General features: G+C 39.2%; 1 protein-coding gene across 3 annotated transcripts in view; it reads left to right on the top strand.

Moving 5' to 3' along the window:
• The first annotated feature begins 6,876 nt into the window (after positions 1–6,876).
• The window catches only part of LOC136843142 (endoribonuclease Dcr-1-like), a 91,570-nt gene continuing 83,497 nt past the window's right edge, over positions 6,877–14,949 (top strand). The window contains exons 1-2 of one of the 3 annotated variants that reach the window (XM_067111193.1): positions 6,877–7,241; positions 13,915–14,003. The gene's annotated coding sequence lies outside the window, so the exon portion shown is untranslated. Of the gene's footprint in view, positions 7,519–13,914; positions 14,004–14,949 lie in introns of all 3 variants that reach the window. The other 2 variants (XM_067111194.1, XM_067111195.1) reach the window with 2 other exon arrangements.

A 14,949-nucleotide genomic window follows, 5' to 3' on the forward strand; every position in this document is an offset into this window, starting at 1 on the left:
TGTGTATATGTAAATAGTTTTTTTTTTTAAGTCGTTCTTCTTATTTTGCTATTGTAGTGGTATTGATTATTGTTCTATAATAAAATAGGGAATGCTGTTAGCATTTTATTTTAACATAACAATTACTACCTTTTATTTGATGTAAAAAAAAAATTGGCAACCTTTGGCATGATGTAAAATTTACACCATGCCAAAGGTGGTCATTTTCTTACCCAAGCATTAACTTCCATTTGTTTGTACCATGTTAGAGGCTGCCATTTTTTTTTACCCCAGCATTAAGTTGGAGGTTGCCCTTTTTTTTACTTATGCAATTAATGTACAGGTTGCCTTTTCTTTATTTTTGACAACCTTTGGCATGATGTAAAATTTACACCATGCCAAAGGTGGTCATTTTCTTACCCAAGCATTAACTTCCATTTGTTTGTACCGTGTTAGAGGCTGCCATTTTTTTTTTACCCTGGCATTAAGTTGGAGGTTGCCTTTTTTTTTACTTATGCAATTAACTTACAGGTTGCCTTTTATTTATTTTTATTGCCCAGGTGTTGAGTTGTTTACACCACACTGTAGATTGCCATTTTTTTAACTCCAGCATTAACTTGAATTTGTTTGAACATGCCAGAGTTTGCATTTTTTTGTATATATGAAAACATTAACTTGTGTGTTTGCTCCAGAGGTTGCCTTTTTTTTCACACAGGTATTAACTAGCATGTGTTTGCACCATGCTAAAGATTGTCGTTTTTTTTACCCAGGCAATAACTTGCTTGTGTTTTCACCACTAGAGTTTGCATTTTTTTTAACACAGACATTAACTTGCATGTGTTTGCGCCATGCTAGAGATTGCCTTTTTATTTTTTTACCGAGGCATTAACTTCTGTGTTTTGGAAGTACACTGGACTGTTTTGGCAGCGCACTGGAGGTCTGCGTTTTTTTTTTTTTTTACATAGGCATTAACTTCTGTGTTTTGGCAGCACACTGGAGGTTGCCTTTTTTTTAACACCGGCATTAACTTCTGTGTTTTGGCAGCACACTGGTGGTTGCTTTTTTTTTTTACACAGGCATTAACTTCTGTGTTTTGGCAGCACACTGGAGGTTGCTTTTTTTTTTACACATGCATTAACTTCTGTGTTTTGGCAGCACACTGGAGGTTGCCTTTTTTTTTAAAACAGGCATTAACTTCTGTGTTTTGGCAGCACACTGGTTGTTGCTTTTTTTTTTACACGGGCATTAACTTCTGTGTTTTGGCAGCACACAGGAGGTTGCTTTTTTTTTACACATGCATTAACTTCTGTGTTTTGGCAGCACACTGGAGGTTGCCTTTTTTTTTTACACAGGCATTAACTTCTGTTTTGGCAGCACATGGGGTGTTGCCTTTTTTTTTTACCCAGGCATTAACTTCTGTGTTTTGGCAGCACACTGAAGGTTGCCTTTTTTTTTTATACAGGCATTAACTTGCATGTGTTTGCACTGTGCTAGAGGTTACTTTTTTTTTTACACAGGCATTAATTTGCATGTTTGCATTGTGCTACAGGTGACAGTAACCTGTGTGTGTTTGCACCAAGGTAAAGGCTGCCATTTTTTTGTACTCGGCATTAGTTTGTGTGTATTTGCACCATACTAAAGGTTGTCTTTTTATTTTACCCAGGCATTAATACCCATGTTTGCACCATGGTGTAGGTTGCCAATTTCTAATGGAAGCATGATCTTGTGTTTGTTGGCACCACTTTAGAGTTGACCATTTTTTTTTAACTGCAGGCATTAACTTGCATGTGTTAGCACCTGGCTAAAGACTGCTGTTATTTATTTTTATCCAGCATTAGCTTACTTGTGTTTGCACCTGTTTGGGAAGGCAGCATATTTCATTTTGGATTCCATTAGAGGAGAAAACTTCATTCTGTGGATATGGAGGCACCTGTCCATCAGTCCTTCAGTAAGAACCTCTGCTTTGTCTGCAATGAGACTGTCTGCCATTCAAGGTCCTGTGCTTCGGACTGGCAATAGTTGCCCAGGTGTTCACATGAGTGATCACCCTAGTGCTGACTTAGGCTCATTTGCAAAGTATGCACTTGCTGCATTACCTTGATGATTACCTAGCTTCGCATCCTTCGGGTTACAGTTGCTCTAGAACAGAGACCACCTCTTACTTGCATTTTGTTATGACATAGGATTCATAATAAACTCCAAAAATTTGGAGATCAAGTCCAAACAGCAGGCAAACTACCTAGGCATGCTGATAGATACGGCAGCAACAAGAGCCTTTCCAGTAGACTTGCGCCAACAGTTTCTGGGAAGTTTCAATGCAGTTCCTGTTGGGACAGGAACATTCAGCTTGGCTAAGCCACATAGTCCTTGGTCACATGCTGTCTCAGGAGAAGTTTGTTTTGCACTTCTTCCTGAACTTGCAATGACACTCTCTCCCTTCCTTTCTTTTTTCCCTTGCCAGGCAGTAGTCAGGCCGAATATGTGCTGGACAAGCTACGATGCAGGTAGACTTGACAATCTAGTACCCTATCTTAGAGCTTCAGCTCGTGAGATCTTCATTTTAACAAAGGGGAGTTCAGATGCAAACTAACTCTGGTGTATGGCCCAATCAATCTCTTGTCCCTATGCCAGACTATATAGGGGTTACAGGAGTCATTGATTCTTGAGTCGTGATTGTAACTAGGAGTATGGCATTTCTTGGGGGAGATTCAACTTGCCAGCCACTTGAGAGATTATCCCATAGGAACAGGTCAAAATCTGAAAGTAATTTATAATTTACCTGGGTATACAAACCATGGCCTCTTATCATAATCCCATTTCGACCATCCTGTATAGTCCCTATTGTGAATGGTAAAAGGTCTTGATGATGGCTGGTGAGTGGGGGTGTCCCCCAACTCACTCACCTATGTATGCTTAGGAAAAGTAAAAATTAAACATTTGTGATGGTAAAGCAAAACTGAAAGACCAGGCATGGAAGATGAGATTAAAGAGTCAGTAAGAGAGAACAATATTAAGGAACCATGTTTAGGAAATATTAAAAAATAGCAGTCATAGCCTAGACTACGGTATATTGATGAATTTGGTGTGGAAATGAATTTTGGAATAAATAACATCAAGAATATAGAAAAATCAGAAGTGGTATATTACAGACTTGCTGAGGGAAAACAATAATGAAGAGTGGGAGATATCAAGCAGATATGTATGGTAAACTGTTTCACTTTGTTTGGTTTTATGTACAGCCCTCCACAGGGATGATTCCCTCTCTGGCGGGCCCTTGTACATCTTCAAAATGAGGTGCTTATTATATTTTATAATTGTCTTTTAGTGTTTTCACGTTAGTATTGTAGCTCCTGCAGAACAGGAGAGTCTTTAGTTCTTTTTTAAAATTTGCTCTCTTGTATGATTTCCACTTCAGGTGGCATTTTGTTGTATAGTCTAGGTGCGCAATGTACAAATGCTCTCTCGCCTGACTTATGATTTGTTCTAGGTTCAAATAGCATATATATGCTTCTCTTGCATGTCTGATTACAATATTCATTTCAGGTCTAAAGAAGTTTAAGCAGTTTCTCAGATATGTTGGTTCACCATATTTTAGTGCTTTAAAGACTGTAAGAAGTATTTTATATTCTATTCTAGGTTTTACTGGGAGCAATGTAGCTCAATTAGTGCTGGGGTTATTAACCTGGGAGCTCTATTTTGTACTCCTTGCAATTTTCTTAGTAGGTAGTTAGGGAGACCGTAATACAGTATATAATGTTGCAGTAGTCAAACCTCGAAAGTATATGGTTGCAAATTGCTGTTTTCAGAGTATCGTTGTTTAGGTATTTTCTAATAAATGTGATGTTTCTAATATGATAGCCATGGGATTTTGTAATATGCAATATATGGTTCTTCATCGACAATTTATTATCAATAAATATTCCTAAGTTCCTCACTGCTGCTACAATACAGTATTTATCGTTGATGAACCAGTAGTTATTGTTTTGAAGTGTTCATATTTTTGTAGTGCACCGTCAGATCCAAATAGCATACTCAGTTTTGTCTTCATTAAGTTTCAGTTTCTTCGCTGACATCCATTTTTTTATATCTTTCATTATTGCATTAATTTTACTAATGGCGACTTCTACCATTTCGACAGGAAAATAGAACAGAGTATCATCAGCATGCAGTTTATACTCAACCTTGTGCTTATTTAGTATTCTAGATAGTTCAGTTGTGTGAATGCCAAATAGCAGCGGACCCAGAACCCTACCTTGGGGCACTCCTTTTGTTAGGCCTTTCTTTTCTGATTTCTCATTAGATATAGCCACTATACCCTTCCTGTGTTCTAAGTAGTTTATATCATTTGTGTACATCATTTTTTATGCCTACTGCTCTCAGGTCTTCAAGCAGTAGATTATGGTCAACTGTGTCAAATGCTGCAGTTAGGTCAAGCATAACCTGTACTGAAGAATCAGAAGTAATATATGATATTAAAGATTTGGCCAAGAAAAACAATACTGAAGGATTAAAAGTGGAAGAATTAGAATTAGATGCAAATATCTTAAACATTTTTCTTGCAAATTATGGTACTAAATACTCTGTAGGGGGTCCATCAGTGCACCTCGTGCGGTACACTGTAGGCATTACTTAAGGTTCTTTGCAGTGTACCTTTGGCCCCAAGTTGGAACCCCTTTCATTACTTTTTCTGTACTTCTGTTCATAGTCTTTCTTCCATCTTACTTTGCACCCTCGCAACAATTGTTTAATAGTGCAACTGTTACATCTTCAAACCTTTTTATTGTCAATTTCCGTTTCGGCTTTGAATGACTTCATAGGTCCCAGCGTTTGGTCTTTGGCTTAAATTCTATATGTTCTGTCTATGGTACTAAATATCACATAACTACATTTAAATCGACATTATAAATCATTAAAGTTTCTTATATGCACAAGTCAACTTACACTAATGTCCTCAAATTACACAGATTTCGCCTTATTCAAATTGTTCAGGGACCTACATGTAAATCATACGAATTATTAAAGTGCTAGCTCCAAAATTTATTGCTTGTTATTCTCGTTTCTAGAATGCTGAATGAACACCTGGGCAAACACAAAGATCAACCTGGAAGAAATTTGTTGTACGCACGTCATTTTCAAAATCACAATAATGTGTGTGTGTATGAAAGCTGTGCATAGTATTTCGAATACTGCTAATAAAATGTTACCAGTTAGGCCCACATTAATTCCTTTTGCTGCGATTTATAGAACCTGGGGATTTCCATTTGATTTTTTGAGCGTTACTGGTGGATAACTGATGGAGTTGACGTGAACGTCAATTTCAATGCAACATGGATGAAGAAAATTCTTACATATTTTTCCCTCGCATGTGCCTCATTAACCTCCAACTCTGAGGCCTTTGTGGTTCAGATAATTACGTTAATTTGTCAGTGAGAGAATTGGTTTAAGGAAGCACTGAAATTATTATTCGGTAATCTTGTCTGGATAGCATTCTCTAGGCAGTTTATTACTTTCTTGTCATAAAGATCAAGGTCACACCTACTTAATGTCTGTCCACGGTTAATAGCAAGAATGGACGACGTAGAGAGCAGGGTTAATAGAGTACATTAATCCTGGTAGAGTTGGTTACGTGGAAGACGATGTACAAATATTTAATGCAAAGGCAGAAATAGTGAAGATAGAATAACTTGGAGTACTGTGAACCTTGTACTGAGACAGACTAAAATATGTAGCGAAAGTAGGCCACCACCACATTGAAAAATATATCTAAATACGGTTACACTGGAAATCGCCAAGCTTAACCAGGTAAAACCGAGTTCACCACTTGAACTGCCATTATTACGAATGACTAATATGTTTCTGACAAATTTACAATGATCCCACCAACAATAAACAGCTCATCTTGTGATAGGGAACGTCTGTCCAAATTCAGTTTTACTGGTTACATTATCACAGCATGTGTTGAAATTTTACATTTTCCAATAATAAACATGATCTCAAAATATTTCAGAAGCACTTCTGTTCATATAATTCACATTATGCATGACATAGCTGGATAAGAATGATGGAAGCAAAATATCACAACAGCATTTGAAGAAGGACTTTTAAATACAGCCAGACTCTTCTGAGTTGTATTACGGACTTAGATTTAGCCTTGCGCTGCCACGGGCTCTCGCTCTACAGCAGCCCGTAAGGTGAATTGTCTTACGAACTTCATAATTACGTAATAAACGACAGAGGGCATTTTTAAAAAGCAACTGACAGGTAAATAACGGACCAACCGAAGGACGTAGTGGAAGCTGTGACTGCCGTGAGTTAATAAACCAAATGGATGCTTATCTTAACTTGGAGAAAACATTAGGCCGACATCCGCTTTTTTTTTCAAGATAGACAATATTTGCTCGTTAGTGTGTAATAGAGCATCACATCACATAGTTTGGTGGAGATATTTTATATAATACTGAAATTGTAAACAATTTATGCATTCTATAATAGATGAGTTGGTTGCCATAGCGATCAACCATCGTTCCAGAACACCAAAATTACCCATTTGGGGTGGGTAAAAAATGAACACTATCACCAAAATTTATCAGTCTGGAGTCGGTCACGAAATGAATGTTATTACAAATTTCATCGAAACCTAGATATAAATGAAACTGTTAAATCAACTCTCGGTTGGGAGAGGTATCACAAGAATGGAAACCAAAGTTACCCAAATGGAGTGGGTCACAAAATGAATCTTATCACCACAAATCACCTATCTGGAATCGGTGATGAAATCAACATTATAAGCAAATTTCGTCGAAACCTGGCCCTGAATAAAAAAAAAATGGAGGCGGCTCACGCAGGTGGTCAGTGCACATCATGCGGTGCATAGTAGGCATTACTTTAGGTCTTTGCAGTCCCTTCGGCACATAGCTGCAACCCTTATTCATTCCGTTTACTGTACCTCCATTCCATTCTGTAATATCAGCTGCTGCACATTAAAACCTCCCTTTCGGCGCTTAATGCCGTTATCATATAGGCCCCATCGCTTGGCCATAGGCTTAAATATTACATTCCAGCTCCAAGAATGGATAGTCCTATCAAAACCGAGTATGGAGAGACTCGCAAACGAGCGAGAAGCGTGATACGACCATGTGCTGCCCTCTGTTGCACGGACAAACAGATGTGACACGCACCGAGAGAGTTCGCCTTGCAAATGCATCATCACCTCACCGAGATACTCTTTCATCGTCGTCAGTTGTGCACCGAATTGGGACAAGGTAAAGTGAAATTTCAGTCGATTAAAACCATTTCTTCTCGGCCAGGACCGCGCGAGTTTCGTTTAAATAGCTTCGAGGGTTATGCTGCGACGTCCAGAGGGATGCTGAACGACCTCTCTGTTGTTTCCAGCTGAGAAATGACCGGACTCTTGCTCCAGATAGCCTGGCCCTCTCGTGTGTGTCAGTGACCCTCATTCTCATTGTTATGGTCAGTTGAATTTCGAGTTCGCCTTTACCGTTCGCGATTTTTTTTACCCCGTAAATTGCTCCTTTAACGGTAGTATTTGGTAGTAACCGTACCCAATTTGTGTCACAAGGAAGTGAAATACCCCCCCCCCCCCAAGTTCGTGCCCTGCCTAGGCCGAGTGTGGCTCGTCCGTTGGGCTAGGCCTTTAGAATGAAAGGTGGGTTACACTAGGCTTTCACATTAGGCCACGCCTAGCAATTGGAAGTTTACGGTAGCTTTGGATTGGTTCAGCCTAGTGCACCAAAATAAACAAAGGAATGGTCTTAGACTCGTCTGCCTAGGATAGCCTATTCTAGGCCAGAAGTTAGCTTAGGCTTAGTTAGGCTGTGTCCTGTAAGGCCGGATATTTGTTTAGGTCACTCCGTTCTAGTCTTTAGGCTACTGCTCAATCGTGAAAATCTCGGGTAGGCCAGTCTTAGCATAGTCTGCAGTAGCCTTAGCAGCCATTATGTTAGTCTTGCTAAGCCAAAGTTCCTGATTGGGTCTAGCCTAGGCTATGTCCTGGAGGCTTGTGAACTAGTAGGCTAAAACTAGGCTAGTGTGTCAAATTTCGTTGTATTGTATATATATGCAGCTGGAACTATTATGGTTAGCCTAACGAAAGGTAACAGAATTGCCCCTCTTGTAAAAGCTGATAGACCTAGGCTAGATTTAGCCTAGAGGTAAGGATAAAAACTGGATGTGAACGTGGTAGTAGCCTAACAGTAGGCTTTGTAAGAAATGTTTCTAAATCATGGTAAAACTACAGAACATCTCCCCATGGACTATTATCCTGGAAAATTGGCTGTTCCTTGTTGGACAGGTCGGTATAGTTCTTGGCTAGCGCACTGCTTGGCCCGCGTTCGAATCTCCAGCTGGCCAGTGAAGAATTAGAGGGATTTATTTCTGTTGATAGAAATTCATTTCTAGTCATAATGTGGTTCGGATTCCACAATAAGCTGTAGGCCCCGTTGCTAGGTAACCAATTGGTTCTTAGCCATGTAAAAATAAATCTAATCCTTCGGGCCAGCCCTAGGAGAGCTGTTAATCAGCTCAGTGGTCTGGTTAAACTAAGGTTTACTTTTTTTCTACCCAACATGGTTGGGGACCCTTTGGAATGCGGGGTTTTGGGTGGGGGAAATCGTTGGGCGAAAGACCGGAAAGCCATACTGTTGTTATGGAAAGGTTCCGTGCATGCATGGGTCATTAGGGAGCCATATGTTCAAGAAGGGATTGGCAAGGGAAACCTGTTATAAAAGGAGCTATGCTAACCTAACATACCCTAACCTAATCTAACCTCGCAGGCCATGTTACTTAGCTGCCCCCTGGTGAAGGAAACTACACTTTTTACCAAAAGCTCCCCCATAACACTGAGCATGCGAGACAGCATTCCAGGATGGACAGCATACAAAAACATATAAGTTTTGATGTTAATTACAGGTCAATTACACTTGACCGACAAAAAGTAATGGTAAATGGTTAATAAGCAACCAAAATACCATAGGAAAAATCAGTTTCCAAGGTTATACCCAAATCAGAGCCACCCCAAAGTTCTACCATGCCGTTTAAGGATGACGGCAATATTATGCATTTGCAACTTTATTAACAGGCTAGATCCATTGGGTAATTTTGCTCCCACTTTGTAACATTGCCAGATGTTATATGTGGTTGGAATCTCCTTTTGTCGCAGAGTAACAATCTATAATAAAATATAAGGTACTATTGTGCACAAAAGTCTGTTCCCTCCACTGATCCAGAAAGTGAACATGAAAACCGCTGACTATGAAACACCGAAGCAATTGAACAAGTAACTAATAGAAGACCCAAGAGATGTTGCACCATAAGAGCATATGGGAACTGGAAGGAGTGGGAAGCAGGTATTTTTTTAAGCATAGAGTAAAGTCTCCATATTCTAATATCATTAGGAAAGTGATTGTAAATTTTTGTTGTTGACGATACTGGGTTTGAGTGTAAAATGTGCTACCAAAGGTATACCTCTTACCACAGGTTTGGGTCCTGTCATCCTTAAACCTTTGGTGTAGACTGTTATATTAATTTAAAAGTGTCAACACCATAATACTGTTTGTGGAGTAATAGTTTTCATGACCATGGCATTCTACATTAACAATAATCACAATTGAACAGGTAAAAGATTATCAAATTAACAGCCCATTTTTGTTACTGTAACTTCACACCACCAACAAAAGCACCAAACAAAACATACTGAAAAAAATCATTCGCTAGTGCTAGTTATGTCTAGTAGACTCTCTCTCTCTCTCTCTCTCTCTCTCTCTCTCTCTCTCTCTCTCTCTCTCTCTCTCTCTCTCTCTCTCTCTCTCTCTCTCTCTCTCTCTCTTTTACTGAATATGAATTTGTTACATTGGTGATAAGATCAGAGTCTTTCATTTTGTATTGGTATTAAAAAAAATTACGTATAGCCGTAATTTGTAGGTGTCTAAAAACTGTCATTTGGTTGGCATCACCCATGTCGCCCACCTTGATTATGGATGTTGGCCCAATCACGCAATATGTATAACTAACAGATCTATGAATGTTCACGTATAAAGGATGAACCAGCAGCAGTTTGTGGTTTATACCTAAATAACGTAAGTGAACTGAAAATTTTGCTAATCTGCTACTAAAAATGTTAGTTTTTTTTTTATAAGAGGTAAAAAAAAATATTCCTTAGTTTAACCAGACCACTGAGCTGATTAACAGGTCTCCTAGGGCTGGCCTGAAGGATTAGACTTATATTACGTAGCTAAGAACCAGTTGGTTACCTAGCAACGGGACCTACAGCTTATTGTGGATTCCAAACCACATTATACCGTGGCTTGCAGGTTATAGAGCACCACTATAAACACTTGCTGAAATGTTTTGTATCGACCTGTGGACAATCATGTCTGTTGGTAAGATACGATAGTCAATACGAAATACTAATTCATGAATACTGACTTCCTAAGTACTTTTATTCTCATATTTATTTCGCATATTTTCTTAACGGCACAATTTACACTCAACCCCAGTATCGTCAACAACAAAAACTTTATGATCACTTTTTTAATGATATTAGAATATGGAGACTTTACTCCGTGTTCAAGAAAAATATTGCTTCTCACGCTTCCTTCCTATTCCCATATGCCCTTAACGGTGCAACATCTGTTGGGTGTGCCATTAGTTACTTGTTCAACTGCTTCGGTGTTTCATAGTCAGCGGATTCATGTTCACTCTCTGGATCAGCAGAGGGAATGGACTTTTGTGCACGATAGCACTTTCAAAAATTGGTATTTAAAAGAAAAGCATTTTCAAAAATATCTATACTTTTGGAATGCTTTGTACAATATTTTCCTAGGTAATTCAGAATTTTTGCATGCCTAAATTACTCCTTAGCAATTGAAGGAATGTCTAAAAAAATATATATATATATATATATATACAGTATATATACACACAGTAAACCCCTGTATTCATGCTCTCACGATTCACAGACTCCTGCATTCATGGGTTTCTCTGGAGAACATATCCTCATTATTCGCTGAAAATTCGCCCATTCATGGTATTTTTCACTGAGAAATATTCACTAATTACTGTATTTTCATATAATTTTCATGAATAAATGCACTTTTTGTGATAAAACTATTAAAATACTCAGGTGTAAGCATTTTTACAGGGTTTTTCTTGTGTTTAAACTATCAAAATGGGCAGTTCTAAGTGTTTTTAGAGGGGGTTTTAAGTATTCGCGGATTTTAGCTATTCGCGGGGCGGTGTGGTACGCATCACCCACGAATATGGGGGTTCACTGTACAACAATTATTAATTGGTTGAATTAGTGTATACATGTTTGTACTCATCCCTCTACATTGTTTAGGGGGAAAAAGGGATTCTAGTTTCTCTAGACGTGATCTAAAAATGCTTCACATTTTGTGGAGGAATAATCCCCATCAACAAGGACAAACCCAAAAACTTTTTCATCTTTTTTGAGTAACAGTTTCCATCTAGAATATTGTGTATGTGGATGTGATGCAGTCCACTCTGCCTTCTCAAAAAGAATTTGGTCTGCATATCTATTAGTTTCATTGACTAATTTGTCGATAATGTCAGTACAGTATTCACAAATAACAGTCATACTCTGTGAGATGTGCATTTTTATTAGGAATGTTTGTTGGTGGTCCTATATATCTGCAAAAACCTAAATTTCATCCCTGAACAAGGGTTTTCAGGTAACATATACCCAACCCCACAAACTTCCCTCATCAATCTGCACTTCGTTGTCACTCACTTCCACTGTCATTGTCACAACCCCAGGATACAAAAGCCTCCCTGGTCCCCCCTGCTGAAGCAAAGTTTACTGTTTTGCTCATTTTATACCTGTGTTCAAGAGAAATCTGGCATCATTATGTTCAACAGTGAACTAAATGGTTGGTGAGACTGTTGACATCACACAAGCAAAGCTAAGGGGGCAGGACTAAATTTACCACAGTATTTAAAAATAAAGCTTCAGTAATATTGTCATTATCTTTACGCCATGTATAAAGTGATGATTCTAGTGATGCACAGAACCTTGTGGGGTAATGTGGAAGTACAAACAATTGGCTGTTGAAGCTTGGTAGCAAGGTGGTTATTGGTGGTATGCAGGCGAGTTGGGGGAATTTGCTGTAAGCCAGCATTTATTCTTTGGCTATGGTCAAGAAATAGACCTCTATCATACTCATTCTCCAATTCGCAATGAAGCATTTTCTCATTGTTGATGAATCTGGACTGTTTTGATTGTGAGGTGGGTGTTGCTGCAGAAAAGTGTCTGGTTGAGCAGTGCAGATTTGCAGGACATGAGGAAGCATTTAGCCTCTTTAGCCTATCCCTTCCATGCCTGTTGACCCTCACCAGTTTTGTTTGTTCTGCAAGGGTAGGACCTCTAGTCTCAATTCTCCCCTTGAAGAGTGTACTGGCTGGTCTTCTTCGCAGGGGAAGAGGTTTTACAAGAAATGAAAGCAGTCCAAAAATTTTCTGCAGGTATTTTCAGGCTGAATACTGTTCAGCATTTTCAGATCTTTCCCACCAGACTACCCTCCCTACCTCTCCTTGTTACCCTCCCTACTTCTTCTTGTTCTCTGGCACAGTCTGAGAGAGGTGTGTGTGTGTGTGCTCGTGTGCGTGTGCCTGTAGAGGTAGTAGCACTCTCCAACAGTAACAACCTGTGCACAGCTGAAGTGAAAGCCTTACATAAAAACTCATTGCTACCCAGCATTTGCCTGCTGCTTTAGCACAAGACTCAGCTTCTCCCAGTTCATTGCCATCCCCAAGCCAGGGCCCCTGTAGGGGGTTTGTGCTGTCAGTGCACCTAAAATTTTGCACAGTAAGCATTACTGAAGGTTGTTTGCAGTGTTTCTTCGGCCCCTAGTTTTACCCACTTGATATCTTTTTCACGTAACCTTCATTCCAGCTTCTTTTCTTCCATCTTGCTGTCCAACCACCCTCAACTCTCTTTTCACTCTCATAAGCAATGAATGGTTGGAAGTGCCCCGATGTTTGGTATTATAGCTGCATTTTCATAAATCGAAATGAAACCAGCTCAGGGCATTACTCCTTTCATAGCTTTCAGGAAGAACTCTGTGTATTAATGGCAGTTGTTTGACGTTTACTTTTTTGTACCTGAGGGACATTACTTTCCCCTTGGGACCTGTTGTGGTTTTCCAGCAAGTTGTGTAGCTGCCTGAGTCTTGCTAGGATATAATAGCATCTTGGAAGATTGGTCGAGAAAAAGATGACTGGTACTCTTTCTCTGTCTTCTGCCTAGCAGTCAACAGCTGCATTCTGTCTGTTTGGGCCAGATGCGGGTTGGTAACATAACCAAGCTTCCAGTCTCTTGGTGTTTTTTTTTTTTTTTTTTTTTTTTTTTTTTTTGTAACTCCTCTCAACAAGGGTGCCAAGGCAGTAGAGCCTATTTATATGGGGATTTGCAACAATGTGCTACCTTCCTAGCTAGTCTTTCCCCTTCCACTAAGAAAGCAAAAAGTCCAAATTTCCTAGACAGCAAACTGTACTGCGGCACACGACCCTTGCATTCATGACATTTCATATGCTAGTTACTAACCTGAGGAAGTAAAGTAAACGTGTATGTGACATGCATTCATGAGACTTAACTATACTTGACATGTGAGTCGTCACCCTGGTAAATGATTCAGCATATTTAAAAATATTGATTTTTTCAGTGGGGGTTGCCAAAGTTTCTCTTCTTTGGCAAAATTGATATTCACAAGATAGATATTTTTTGGGTAAATTTTGGACCATGGCTAATGAAAATTCGTCAAATTAAATGAAACACTGTATTGGATAAGCAGTTATAAGGACTAGTTTCAGACTCCTACTAATGTGTACTACAGTACACTGTTATATTTTGTAATTTATGATGGTTATCATTATATATTATTGTTTAATTTTCTTTTACAGATTTAACAGCCATGAGGGTGTAGCCTAGCTGGTTCAGGATGTATCATATACTCTGATCTCTTTTAAACTACCACTCAAGGTTCATCAAGGTGAGTGTTTGTCAGTAGTACTGTATAGAATATGTTTGCTTGTGACAGATATGGTAATTTTTTGTCCTGGGTTGGTTTCATTTGGTTGCAAGCTACCAAAGTTAAACAATTTTTTGGGGAGATTTGTTTTGACTTGCTAATTAGTATTACTATACAGGGGCTATCACTGTGTTCAAATTTGTCATAATATAATAATGTACTTTGTTTGTACTAAAATTCAAACCATTCCTTTTTATGTAGGAGTAGCCTTAGTTGGGACATGAGTGGTCATTGAACTTGCTAACAAGCTCGTTAACTGTTGGTCATGGGAATTGCACAGGAATACCTCTCACTTACCTTCTGCCACTAGTTGCTTTTCCTTTGACCATTGTAAAGAGTGAATGACTTGCTGCACTCTCTCTCTCTCTCTTCCCTGTCATTTAATGATTGGGTGAATATTTGGATTGCTGTCCTTTTTGTATAATTGAGTTTACTGAACTTGATTTTTTTCTTTTGAATATTGAAAAAAAATGTGAACAATGCCATTGCGAGGGATGTGGGCATCCTTGTGGGCGCTTCATGTCTTTTGTAACAGTTGATCCCCACAGGCACTGTTCTTTTTGTAGGGGAAAGGTATGTACCCATTTTTCCCCACGTAAGGAGTGTGCTCACCATGTGTCTCAGTGGGAGAAGTTCGGTAGGAAGAGGAGGAGGGACAAGCTGACTCTCCCATAGCCTTTTAGTTTCGCCCTCTCTTGCTGTACTCCTATTCTTTTGTCTACAGGGTGTACTTTCCCCCAGGGGTTGAGGGGATGGTTAGTTCTAAAGTGGTGATGGAATCCTGCCATCTGATCCCTTTGGAAGGCGATGCTGCTGGTTGGTCCAGTGCCCCCTTTAGTCGGGTATTTTCCTCAGCACCAGCCTCGCCCTCTTCCGTCTTTGACATTCCCCCTCTTCCATAATTGAC

Source organism: Macrobrachium rosenbergii, chromosome 11, assembly GCF_040412425.1.
Source record: "Macrobrachium rosenbergii isolate ZJJX-2024 chromosome 11, ASM4041242v1, whole genome shotgun sequence".
NCBI classification, from domain to species: domain Eukaryota; kingdom Metazoa; phylum Arthropoda; class Malacostraca; order Decapoda; family Palaemonidae; genus Macrobrachium; species Macrobrachium rosenbergii.